At 51.6% G+C, this 14,186-nt stretch overlaps 1 protein-coding gene across 2 annotated transcripts in view; it reads right to left on the reverse strand.

Annotated features, from left to right (window-relative positions):
* The window catches only part of LARGE2 (LARGE xylosyl- and glucuronyltransferase 2), a 207,194-nt gene extending 193,495 nt beyond the window's left edge, over positions 1 to 13,699 (reverse strand). The window contains exons 1-2 of one of the 2 annotated variants that reach the window (XM_069221741.1): positions 13,639 to 13,699; positions 12,260 to 12,431 (exon numbers count right to left, since the gene is read on the reverse strand). The gene's annotated coding sequence lies outside the window, so the exon portion shown is untranslated. Of the gene's footprint in view, positions 1 to 12,259 lie in introns of both variants that reach the window. The other variant, XM_069221740.1, reaches the window with a different exon arrangement.
* Positions 13,700 to 14,186: the final 487 nt, after the last annotated feature.

Below are 14,186 nucleotides of genomic sequence, written 5' to 3' on the forward strand. Positions count from 1 at the left end.
AGAAAGGAAGGGCGAGGCGAGGCGAGGTAAGGAAGAAAGGAAGGGAGAGGCGAAGCAAGGTAAGGAAGAAAGGAAGGGAGAGGCGAAGGAATGAAGAAAGGAAGGGAGAGGAGAGGCAAGGGAATGAAGAAAGGAAGGGAGAGGAGAGGCAAAGGAGGAAGGGATGGATAGAAGGAAGGGAGATAGAAGGCAAAGGAAGGGAGGGAGAGGAGAGACAAGGGACAGAAGGGAGGGGGAAGGAAGGAACGAAGAGGAGGGGCAGGATGGGAGCGGGAAGGAAGGAAGCAAAGAAGAAGAGGGGGAAGGAAGCAAGGAAGAGGAGGAGGAAGGCAGGAAAGAAGGAAGACATGATAAGGAGAGATCGTCTTAGGGTGACAAGGAGGAAAAGGTGAATGGAGAGAAGAGGCCCATGAAAGACGGGGAGAGAACAGGCCAGAAGGTGAGGAAAGGAGACCTATGGGAAAGGGAAGAGAGGGCATTAGCCACAGGCCAGAACCTTTCACCAGGACACGCATTAGAGCGCCTAGACACCAGTCACTGGCAGCGCTGTGTGAGCCACCTTCATGAACTGCCTTCTGCCCCTCACACGTGGGTGTGCTGTGTGCAACTGTGTCACTAACTGCATCCAAGGAGAAGAGAGCGCCTCAAGCTGCTGAAAGTTCTCTGCGCCACTGGAAGGGGCCTCTTTAAGGCGCTATTCCATCCTCATCGGAGACCCACTTGTTCCCCTGCTGTTCCTGCTCCCTGCAGCCCCTCTGTGGCACATTGTCACTGCCTCTCACACCTGTCCCAACACTGTCCTATCCCAGCCACACCCGGCACTGTGCGCCCGAAGACCACACACCCGCGTACACAGGCTCCTCTGGGGATTGGTGCCCGAAGACCACACACCCGCGTACACAGGCTCCTCTGGGGCTTGGAGCACGAAGACCACACACCCGCGTACACAGGGCTCCTCTGGGGATTGGACCCTGAAGACCACACACTCGCACACACGGGGCTCCTCTGAGGATTGGACCCTGAAGACCACACACTCGCACACACGGGGCTCCTCTGGGGATTGGACCCTGAAGACCACACACCCGCGTACACAGAGCTCCTCTGGGGCTTGGAGTTCAAAGACCACACACCCGCACACAGGGCTCCTCTGGGGCTTGGTGCCCGAAGACCACACACCCGCGTACACGGGCTCCTCTGGGGATTGGTGCCCGAAGACCACACACCCGCGTACACAGGCTCCTCTGGGGCTTGGAGCACGAAGACCACACACCCGCACACGGGGCTCCTCTGGGGATTGGACCCTGAAGACCACACACTCGCGCACACGGGCTCCTCTGGGGATTGGTGCCCGAAGACCACACACCCCCGTACACAGGCTCCTCTGGGGCTTGGAGCACGAAGACCACACACCCGCACACGGGCTCCTCTGGGAAGACCACACACCCGCACACGGGGCTCCTCTGGGAAGACCACACACCCGCACACGGGGCTCCTCTGGGAAGACCACACACCCGCACACGGGGCTCCTCTGGGGCTTGGAGCACGAAGACCACACACCCGCACACGGGGCTCCTCTGGGAAGACCACACACCCGCACACGGGGCTCCTCTGGGGCTTGGTGCCCGAAGACCACACACCCGCACACAGGGCTCCTCTGGGGCTTGGTGCTCGAAGACCACACACCCGCGTACACAGGCTCCTCTGGGGCTTGGAGCACGAAGACCACACACCCGCACACGGGCTCCTCTGGGGATTGGTGCCCGAAGACCACACACCCCCGTACACAGGCTCCTCTGGGGCTTGGAGCACGAAGACCACACACACTGGCTCCTCTGGGAAGACCACACACCCGCACACGGGGCTCCTCTGGGGCTTGGAGCACGAAGACCACACACCCGCACACGGGCTCCTCTGGGGATTGGTGCCCGAAGACCACACACCCCCGTACACAGGCTCCTCTGGGGCTTGGAGCACGAAGACCACACACCCACACACACAGGCTCCTCTGGGAAGACCACACACCCGCACACGGGGCTCCTCTGGGAAGACCACACACGGGGCTCCTCTGGGGCTTGGAGCACGAAGACCACACACCCGCACACGGGGCTCCTCTGGGAAGACCACACACCCGCACACGGGGCTCCTCTGGGGCTTGGTGCCCGAAGACCACACACCCGCGTACACAGGCTCCTCTGGGGATTGGTGCCCAAAGACCACACACCCGCGTACACAGGCTCCTCTGGGGCTTGGAGCACGAAGACCACACACCCGCACACGGGCTCCTCTGGGGATTGGTGCCCGAAGACCACACACCCCCGTACACAGGATCCTCTGGGGCTTGGAGCACGAAGACCACACACCCACACACACTGGCTCCTCTGGGAAGACCACACACCCACACACGGGGCTCCTCTGGGGCTTGGAGCACGAAGACCACACACCCGCACACGGGGCTCCTCTGGGAAGACCACACACCCGCACACGGGGCTCCTCTGGGAAGACCACACACGGGGCTCCTCTGGGAAGACCACACACCCGCACACGGGCTCCTCTGGGGCTTGGAGTACGAAGACCACACACCCGCACACACTGAGCCCCTCTGGGGCTTGGAGCGCGAAGACCACACACACGCGTACTCGGGCTCCTCTGGGGCTTGGAGTACGAAGACCACACACCGAGCCCCTCTGGGGCTTGGAGCCCGAAGACCACACATCTGCGCACATGGGCTCCTCTGGGACTTGGAGCACAAAGACCACACACCCACACACACGGGCTCCTCTGGGGCTTGGAGCACAAAGACCACACACCCGCGTACACAGGCTCCTCTGGGGCTTGGAGCACAAAGACCACACATGTGCAAACAGGGCTCCTCTGGGGCTTATTAGAGTTCACAAGTCTTCTCTAGAAGCGCCTACAAGTCTCTTGTGAACTTTTATGTTTACAGTGAAAGGTTTCGAGCTGAGTAAGGTCCACAGACGGGAAATGCCCTGAACGCCGACTCCTAAACAACGAAGTCCTGGTTAACGAAAGCAGAACAACTCTTTCCTTAACCACGACTTTGTTGTTTTGTGCCTTAACCACGCATGTGGTTAACAACGTACATGCGTGGTTAAGGCACAAACAAGGGAGTCGGCTGAGGAGGACGACGAGGCGACGACTCAGGTAAGTGGGGCGGGGTGTTTTAGGTTTTGCGGCGGAGTGTCAGGTTGTTTCAGGTTTTGGGGTGGGGGGTTTTAGGTTTTGGGGCGTTTTAGGTTTTGGGGTGGGGGGGTCAGGGGGTATTAGGTTTTGGGGCGGGGTGGGGTGTCGGGGTGACGCATGCAGGAACAATGGATGCCTATTACTAATGCCTTTACCAGGAATGCCTTTACAACGAAAAATCGTTGTTAAGGCATTCGTGGTAAAGGCATTAGTGGTAACAACGAGGTCGTTGTTCAGGCACTCGTTGTTCCGGCAGGCGTCGTTCCGGCAGGCGTCGTTCCGGCAGGCGTCGTTCCGGCATACATTCTCCACAGACATTTCCAAGTGTAAGGAAGCAGCGATTCTCCCCATAGTGGGGCCCTGAAAACACATTTCAGTACACATTTCTGTATCGCACTGGCCAATTGCCTCCTCCCCCAAAGAACATTTTCTCATCCCTAAAACACAGAAGGGAAAATCTGCTTTTAGTGAGTGTAAATGTGTGAATTCTAACAGGGATTACACGCGTAATTCTCTTACCAAATTTCATCTCAAGAGAGCAAGTAGCTTTGTGAAGGGGCAGAAACTATTAACAAGCTATTAATAAAATATATTCAGGGCCGTTGGAATTCTGCAGGAGGAGCAGGTCAAATTATGTGGCAGGGTTGAGTAAATTATGCAACAAGAAACTAAATTATGCAGCACGTCTAATAGTATTACTTCATTATTTTGTCATTTTTAAGCTTGGTAACACTCTCTGGGCATTGGATGTACCTCATTAGTACCAGTTTAACTCCCACATATACCAATAAGCAACAGAAAGGTGACCAATCCAGCTTTGAAAAGTACCTTTCACTGCGCGTCACGTTTTTTTTAGTAACTTTTGAAATGTTTGCTGCCGCACATGATGGATTATATGGCAAATGTGGCAAATCTATAACTATGCGAAAATCGCCATGGCAGCACAATCATATAATTCCCATGGCCCTGCATGTATTATTATCGAAGGAGCCCTGGTTAGTAGGACAAATCCTTCTGATCCAAAGTTGCATTTTATTCTCCAAAACCAAAGCAGTCAGAAATACTAGGTAAACTTGTGTATTTATTTACTTGCATTGTTTCAGTGCTGCACATACATTGAGTCACTTCACTTTTTATCAATCAATGTGTAAAAAAAGGTACATGCTCTGCAGCATACACCTTGATCAAAATTCAAAATAGAAAATCAACTTGTTGACTTTAGCTGCTCAACATTAGCCTGTAAAACAGTAACATTTTTGAGAGTGGGTGGTTTCAGTAGAAATGTAACAAAAGCATTGACAATGCCAATTGGTCTGGCTTTAAAGGAATATTGTCTGGTAATGTGAAGCTCTACAAGTAAATAGTATGGGAAGAAATATGCATTTATGTGGGGAAAAAAAAGAAACGTAATATAATAATGGTGTGGATTAAAAAAGGTCAGGCGACAGTTGCACTGTCAAGCCAGACATAAAAATCCATGTAGGTTAATGACTGCCCTCCTCTCATCTGTGCTGCTGCCAGCGAAAACAACATAAATTATCTAGTTATCTAAGAGACTTTAATAGCATCCCAATGTCATGTGTGTGCCCCTGAGAGTTCACGCTTATGCAGTCTGATAAATACACAAAATCATCACAGCCGCGAGGGCCAGAACTTTTTTGGGGGAACTTCTGCCCAACCAAAACATGACTCCTGGCTGCTAACATGTGGGTGGAGCCAAAGACCCTCTCTAGTGATGCACACATAATTGTCTGGTGACAGCTTGTGCCGTCAAGCTACAGCATAAAAAGCCTTCAAAGATGTGTCATCCTGAATGATGTCACACAAGAGTGGGTGACTATCTCAAGGGAGGGTAGCCTCCGAGAAAAGTAACAAGGACCAACAGTTTGCTGCCAAATCCTGATCCTGTAAGACCTTTGTAACCCTACAGTCGGCTCCGCTATCATAGAAGGGGCCTGAAACAACTGTGTAACCTGAGCGATAGCTCTGCTGTCAGTGGCCTGAGCTTCTGAAATAAGTTTCATCGACTAAAGCTTGATCCTGCAAGGCATGTGCAACCTTGCGTAAGATCCTTGTAACCGGATGGAAAACTCTTGTGCTCCAGATCTCAGCCTGTAAAATATTTTACAGTAAGTGATCAGAACTCACTGAACAAGGCTGAAAGGCCTGTGTCCTGAGAGATACCTCTGCAGCCTGAAGTTTAAGCCCTTAATATCTCTGTAACCAGAGTGGAAGTTGTGCCTCCAAGGTCCTGGGCTGCAAGATATCTGGAATACCAGGAACAGATCTGCTGCCTGATACTTCAACCTGCAAAATCAGTGTAACCTCAGAAACCACCTTGTGTCTTGAGCCTGCCTGAGCTAGTAAAATAGGTCAGTGTAACAGGTCTGGACTGTGACAAATTCTGGAGTTTTCTTAGATGGCAACAACAATGAGGATCAGGTTGGCTGCAGTACAGATATAGGAGGACAGACTGTGCAGCAAAAATACAGAGGTTGGTACCATCTTTTCAAAATTTGCCTGTGGGTGATGCCTCAATTTCCACCCCTCCAGCGGTCGCACTCACCTGAACTGAGTAAACTCATCATTACATTTTTTACAGCTGCCATTGGCCCTACTCCAACCATACTTCCTGATATCCATCTTGGTAAGATATGTATAAGCAAAAGGGTAGTTTTGTTTTCTAAAGCCTGAACCTGTAACACTTGGAGGTGAAGTGCTTGTCTACATGGGCTGCATGCCACACCGTGTAGGGTGTGTGGTTGGAAGTGCGCAGTCTTGGTTTTGATCCCATGTGGGGAAGTGTTTCTATATCCAGGGTGGTGGCTACTGAGGTGTGGTTATTGTGTTATGAGATGACGCGCTTAGAAGAGTCATGGATGAAGAAGTGTGAGGGACAGACTGCACTACCACACCTGAAAAGCCCAGGGCACAATGCTCCCTTGTCACCTGCCCACCAAACCTCTACTGCCAACTTCTGAGATAAGCCTTTGCTCAAAGTACCATTAGAATCTGTCCACCGTCTCTTTCACACATCAAGTAATTAAACTTACTGTGATGTCACTTCCTGCATCATCATACTCGCATTTCCACTTCCTGCAGCATCACTTACCTGGATGCTAGTTCCCTAAATCTACCCCCTCAACCACAGACTTTCAGAATTTGGCATTTTCAGCGGGACAGAGAAGACCTAGGACGTTACATTATGGGTTTTATTATCAATTAAATATTTATTTCAGTCTTTTTATTATTTTAGTATAGTGCTCTCACTACCTTTTAGCTGTGTCTGCGCACTGGGTGATGGTAGATACAGTCTAATCATAAGTTGTCTTTAGCTTAGGATGAGTGGGTATGCTTGGCAGGAGAGACGTGTTAAGGTATGCTGGCACTTTCAGAGGTTCACCTCCAGGCGAGGGTCAGAAGGGACTGGCACTGAGGTTGGTACATCCGTCCTAATGGGTGAGACAGGACAACGCCAGAAATGCCAGGAGGAGCCCTCCCTCCCAGGAAAACATACAGGGTAACATGTTTTGAGAAGTTTTCAAAGCCAGACCCACACAATAGTAAATATATCTTTCTTCAGACCTGAACTCTGCTAAATTTACCCTTTCCAGCCTAGACCTGAACGCTGCTATATTTACTCTCTCCACTCCAGACCTGAACTTTGCTTGCTCCACCCTTTCCAGTCCAGACAGGATACACCCGCACCAGTCCAGACCTGAACTCTGCTAGATCCGCCCCTTCCAGTCCAAACCTGAAGTCTGCTAGATCCACCTTCTCAAGTGCAGACCTGAACTCTGCTAGATTCACCCTCTGCATTCCAGACCTGAACTCTGCTAGACTCACCCTTTCCAGTCCAGACCTGAACTCTGCTAGATCCACCATTTCCAGGCAAGACAAGAAGTTCGCTACATCCACCCTTTACAGTGCCGGCCCGGAACTCTGTCTCTAGTCCTGACCTAAACTCTGCTAGGCTCTCCGCTTCCAGGCCATACCCGAGTTCTCCTAGATTCACAGTCTTCAGTCCAGACCTAAACTCTCCTAGATTCCACCCCAGACCTGAACTCTGCTAGAGCCACCCACTCCAGCCCAGACATGAACTCTGCTAGATCCACCTTTTCCAGCCCAGACATGAACTCTGCTAGATTCCACTCTCTCCACCCCAGACCTGAACTCTGCTAGATTCCACTCTCTCCACCCCAGACGTGAACTCTGCTAGATCAACCCACTCCAGCCTAGACTGAAACTCTGCTAGATCAACCCACTCCAGCCCAGACTGAAACTCTGCTAGATCCACCCTTTCAGTCCAGGCCTAAACTCTGCTAGATTCCACCCCAGAGCTGAACTCTGCTAGATCCACCGACTCCAGTCCAGACCTGAACTCTGCTAGATCCACCTTTTCCAGCCCAGACGTGAACTTTGCTAGATTCACGCTCTCCAGTCCAGACCTCTGCTAGATCCACCCTTTATTAACGAAGCTTAAAGCAAATTACACATTCTTGCGGACAACAATCCCAAATATGTTACACAGAAAAAATCTGGGGCATTCTGTGCATAACAAAGGTTAATCAATTAAAGTTTCTTTAGAAACATGAAGTTTAAAACTTTGCATTTCAAATGGAATTAACAGAGCATTGCAATATTCAACTTAAACCCCAAGGGGCCCAGCCTGTTCCATTATACAACCCTAAAAACAGAGAGGGAAAGACAGTGAAGGTACAACAATTAAGGCAGCCATGAGAGAATGGAAGGAGGATGGCCTACTTCACAGGAGGGGTCATTAAAATATTGAGACTTTCCCCAACAGTAATGTATAGAGCCAAACACTACTGTGCAGATCCTTCTAGAGACAAACACTACTGTGCAGACCCCTCTAGAGCCAAACACTACTGTGCAGATCCTCCTTGAGTCAAACACTACTGTGCAGATCCTCCTTGAGTCAAACACTACTGTGCAGATCCTCCTAGAGTCAAACACTACTGTGCAGATCCCTCTAAAGACAAAACACTACTGTACTGATCCATCTAGAGCCAAACACTACTGTGCAGATCCTTCTAGGGTCAAACACTACTGTGCAGATCCTTCTAGAGACAAACACTACTGTACAGACCCCTCTAGAGACAAACACTTCTGTACTGATCCATCTAGAGCCAAACACTACTGTGCGGATCCTTCTAGAGTCAAACACTACTGTACTGATCCATCTAGAGCCAAACACTACTGTGCAGATCCTTCTAGAGTCAAACACCACTGTGCAGATCCTACTAGAGACAAACACTACTGTACAGACCCCTCTAGAGACAAACACTTCTGTCCTGATCCATCTAGAACCAAACTCTACTGCACAGATCCCTCTAGACCCCAACACTACTGTAAATATCTCTCTAAATCCAAACACTACTGTACAGATTCCTCTAGACTCCAAAACTCAGGGCTGTGGAATTCCTGTAGCCCAACGTCCAGGACATATTGTTTAGGGTCAAGGACAACAAGTTTTCATGTTTATTTTGTCCTTGGGAAAAGTAGATCCACCTCCCTGCAGCACAAACCCTTTGGCTGCCAGTTTACAGGAAAGAGAACTGTCTGCAGGTGAGGTAATATGTGTGTCCATATGTTAATGCTGTTCGAACTTGTATTTATGGTTCATTACTGCAAATCTTTATTATTAGGGTGAGAATCTAAATAAACGCTGTAACGTCACACTGCTGACGGTGATTTCAGTAAAAAAAAAAAAAAAGTGTGTACACGTTTGAAAAATTTAATATAAGGCTACGTATAATGTTTCCAGAATGGTCTCTGATTAGATGCAAATGTTTTCAGAACATTGTAAACAAAACTGATGATTTTTTGCTTTCAAAATTAAAATGTTTAAAGAAATGTCACAGGTAGCAAGTCGCTGCGCTGCCTGTGGTGGGCCCAGTCGCACATACGGCGGGTAACAGGGCTCCCACTGATACAGGTTGCAGTTGTCAATACTTCCAGTGCCACAGGCAGCAGGTCTCTATGCTGTCAGTGATACAACTTACAAGCCACACTCGCACATGCTGCAGGTACCAGGACTCACATGGACACAAGTTGCAGGAATCACTGTTCCTAGTGACACAGGCAGCAGGGCTCAGCGCTCCTGGTGACACAAGAGTTAAGTCCCTATGCTGCTAGTGATGCAAGTTACAGGTCTCCATTGCACACACTGCAGGTACCAAGGCTCCTACTGATGCAGGTTACAGGTGTCACTAGTCCCAGTGACACAGGATGCAGGGCTCCCATTGTTCCTGGCTGAAGGTGCCACAACTCCAAGAGACACAGGCAGCAGGTCCCTATGCTGTCTATGGTACAAGTTGCAGGCCCCAGCCGCACACACTGCAGCAGGTACCAGGACTCCCATAGACATAAGCTGCAGGTACCATTGTTCCCAGTAACACAGGCGGCAGGGCTCAGCGCTCCCAGTGACACAAGAGGTAGGCCTCTATGCGGCTAGTGATACAAGTTACAGGTCCCGGCCGCACACACTGCAGCAAGTACCAGGACTCCTATAGACATAAGCTGCAGGAACCATTGTTCCCAGTAACACAGGCGGCAGGGCTCAGCGCTCCCAGTGACACAAGAGGTAAGCCTCTATGCGGCTAATGATACAAGTTACAGGTCCCAGCCACACACACTGCAGCAGGCACCAGGACTCCTATAGACATAAGCTGCAGGTACCATTGTTCCCAGTAACACAGGCGGCAGGGCTCAGCGCTCCCAGTGACACAAGAGGTAAGCCTCTATGCGGCTAGTGATACAAGTTACAGGTCCCAGCCGCACACACTGCAGCAGGTACCAGGACTCCTATAGACATAAGCTGCAGGTACCATTGTTCCCAGTAACACAGGCGGCAGGGCTCAGCGCTCCCAGTGACACAAGAGGTAAGCCTCTATGCGGCTAGTGATACAAGTTACAGGTCCCAGCCGCACACACTGCAGCAGGTACCAGGACTCCTATAGACATAAGCTGCAGGTACCATTGTTCCCAGTAACACAGGCGGCAGGGCTCAGCGCTTCCAGTGACACAAGAGGTAGGCCTGTATGCGGCTAGTGATACAAGTTACAGGTCGCAGTCGCACACACTGCAGCAGGTACCAGGACTCCTACAGACATAAGCTGCAGGGCTCAGCGCTCCCAGTGACACAAGAGGTAGGCCTGTATGCGGCTAGTGATACAAGTTACAGGTCGCAGTCGCACACACTGCAGCAGGTACCAGGACTCCTATAGACATAAGTTGCAGGTACCATTGTTCCCAGTAACACAGGCGGCAGGGCTCAGCGCTCCCAGTGACAAAAGAGGTAGGCCTCTATGCGGCTAGTGATACAAGTTACAGGTCCCAGCCGCACACACCGCAGCAGGCACCAGGACTCCTACAGACATAAGCTGCAGGTACCATTGTTCCCAGTAAAACAGGCGGCAGGGCTCAGCGCTCCCAGTGACACAAGAGGTAAGCCTCTATGCGGCTAGTGATACAAGTTACAGGTACCAGCCGCACACACTGCAGCAGGCACCAGGACTCCTATAGACATAAGCTGCAGGTACCATTGTTCCCAGTAACACAGGCGGCAGGGCTCAGCGCTCCCAGTGACACAAGAGGTAGGTCTCTATGCGGCTAGTGATACAAGTTACAGGTACCAGCCGCACACACTGCAGCAGGCACCAGGACTCCTATAGACATAAGCTGCAGGTACCATTGTTCCCAGTAACACAGGCGGCAGGGCTCAGCGCTCCCAGTGACACAAGAGGTAGGCCTCTATGCGGCTAGTGATACAAGTTACAGGTACCAGCCGCACACACTGCAGCAGGTACCAGGACTCCTATAGACATAAGCTGCAGGTACCATTGTTCCCAGTAACACAGGCGGCAGGGCTCAGCACTCCCAGTGACACAAGAGGTAGGCCTCTATGCGGCTAGTGATACAAGTTACAGGTCCCAGTCGCACAGACTGCAGGTACTAGGGCTCCCATTGATACAGGCTGCGAATGTCACTACTCCAGAGGACACAGCACTCCTAGTGACACAGGTAACAAGCCCCTATGCGGTCTGTCATGCAATGGTCCACTGGAACTAACTGTAAGTCCCTAAGCTCCCACTGACACCAGCAGCAGGGCTTAGCACTTTGGTGAGACAGGGCGCAAGCCCCATGCGCTGCCTGTGATACATTTTACTGGGCTCCCATTTATACTGGTTGAAGGATCTACTACTCCCAGAGACACAGGAAGCAGGATTCAGCGCTCCAGGTGACACAAGAGGTAAGCCCCCATCCTGCTAGTGATACAAGTTACAGGTCCCAGTCGCACAGACCGCAGGTACTAGGGCGCCCATAGACATAAGCTGCAGGTACGATTGTTCCCAGTAACAAAGGCGGCAGGATTCAGCGCTCCAGGTGACACAAGAGGTAGGCCTCGATGCTGCTAGTGATACAAGTTACAGGTCCCAGTCCACAGACTGCATGTACTAGGGCTCCCATTGATACAGGTTGCAGATGTCTCTGCTCCCAGTGACACAGACTGCAGGACTCAGAACTCCCAGAGACACAGGCAGCAAGACCTTAGGCTCTCTGTGATACACGTTACTCACCCCAGTAGTACAGACTACAGGTTCCAGCGTCCCATGGACACAGGTCACAAGTGTTGGTATTCCCAGTGACACAAGAGCAACTGACATGGTCTATACTTCATGTTATAAGTAACACAAACTGCATGCCCCCGCCTCAAGTAACAAAGGCTTTGTGGAACTAGTAATACTCTCAGATGCACACAATGCATACCCCCGTGCCCCACCAGTGCCCTGAGACACTGGTTGCAGGATTCAGTGAACCCCCTCCCTCACCCCACATCCCACTAACACAGTCCACAGATCCTTGAGGCTCAACTGACACATCACACAGTAACTAGTGTTTCCAGAATGGAGGCTGCATTCCACTGGTCGTAGTGACCCTGTCTGGAGGTCACAGTACACAGTGCACACAGGGACCCACGGGGCTTCAAGTAGCCAAGGGTGGGGGGTTGTTGGGGGAGGGCGGCCTTTCTTACCTGCAGGTTCTAGCGCTGTTCCCAGTGTCCTGTGGTCACTTCCAGTCAGGTGTCCGTGCCTTGTAATTCTTCAGTTAGTTCCAGCTGGCCGTCCAGAGGAGGTTACTTGTGCACTGCCCCGGTGTGCAGGAGGGTCACACAGCCCCTGACCCCGGAACCACTGCACCAGCTCCTGTGGAAGGGTCCCAAGAGGTCTGTGGTGGTTTATTCCCTCAGTGGGAGCCCCCTCCCCCTCTGACCCTCCTAATGCTTCCCATCCAAGGCCAGATTCTACCGGTCGATCACAGTATGGACCAGGCTACCAGCTGCCCTGTCCCTGCCAGTCTGTGCTGCCCTGGTGTGCACTGACCACCCACACTCCGTGCACTAAATAAACAATCTGCCCTGATGTGCACTGACTTCCCACACTCAGTGCACTAAATCACAATCTGCCCTGGTGTGCACTGGCCTCCCACGCTCCTGCAGTAAATCACAATCTTCCCTGGTGTGCACTGACCACTCCTGGTGTGCACTGGCCAGTCACTCTCGTGCACTGACTTACAATCAGCCCTGGTGTACACTGACCACCCACACTCCAACATTAAATCACAATCTGCCCTGGTGTGCACTGGCCAACCACACTCAGTGCACTAAATCATAATCAACCCTGGCGTGCACTGACCTCCCACGCTCCTGCAGTAAATCACAATCTTCCCTGGTGTGCACTGACCACTCCTGGTGTGCACTGGCCAGTCACTCTCGTGCACTGACTTACAATCAGCCCTGGTGTACACTGACCACCCACACTCCGGCAGTAAATCACAATCTGCCCTGGTGTGCACTGACCACTCACACTCGTGCACTGGCTCGATCAGCCCTGGTTGCACTGACCATCAACCCTTCTGCAGTAAATTACAATATGGTCTGGTGTGCAATGACCATCCACACTAAATCATACTAGCGCTGGTGTGCACTGACCTCCCAGTCATACAAGAAATCCCCATCAACCCTGGTGTGCACTGACCACCCATACTAAGTGCACTAAATCATACTCAGCCCTGGTGTCCCACACTCCAACATTAAATCACAATCTTCCCTGGTGTGCACTGAGCACCACACTAGTGCAGAAAATCACAACCAGAGGCAAAGAAGCTCATCCACGGTGGGATCTAACCCGCATCAATTGTCCCCAATCACTATGAAGTCATTCAGCAGGTAGATCATCTCCAGTCAGCACCAGTCCCTACTGGGCAGCCCCCTCAGCCAGTCTCTCCCAATCCCTGCAAGTCCATCCCCAGCAGCCTCGCCTCTCCCTGCGGGTACCAGTCACCCCAGCCTCCTCCTGCCTGCCCCAGCGCGCTCTCCCCAGTCCGCACCAGCCCTTTAAATCACATACTAACTGCTCGATGCTATCGTCTCTCGATTTGTTGCCCTGCCTCATCGCCCGCTCGGCCGTCGCTGGTCGAGAAGAGCGCAGGCGCGTGCGGGGTACAGCTGCAGGTCGTCTGATTGGAGGCCGGCGCCGGGGAGGCGGGCTCGCGCAAGTAGAACAACAGAGCGTTATTCCAGCGGGTCATTCCTTATTCGTGATCCGATTGGACGGATCCATGACCGGAAGCTGCGGCCTGTGGAGCTCGACAGCCAATAGGGGAAGGATGCGGATGGAATCTGGTGAAAGGAACTTTAAAGAGACAGGGCCGGCTGTAGGAGGGAGTAAAGCAAATAAGATGTAAATGTTTTTCCACATGCATTGGAGGTAATTCGCAGGGAACGCAGACGCCTCCTTCATACAGTATTGGAGGGGACAGAAAACAACTAAGAAAAGCACGACGGCTCCTGATTTGTTTACATATATATTAAATAAACAGGAGCCGTGACGGTGTAATATCAGAGACGGCGGCAGAGGGCGCTCCTCATTGACAGAAGGTGGAAATGTTAATTAGAACGA

Source organism: Pleurodeles waltl, chromosome 3_1 (assembly GCF_031143425.1).
Source record: "Pleurodeles waltl isolate 20211129_DDA chromosome 3_1, aPleWal1.hap1.20221129, whole genome shotgun sequence".
Lineage (NCBI taxonomy): Eukaryota > Metazoa > Chordata > Amphibia > Caudata > Salamandridae > Pleurodeles > Pleurodeles waltl.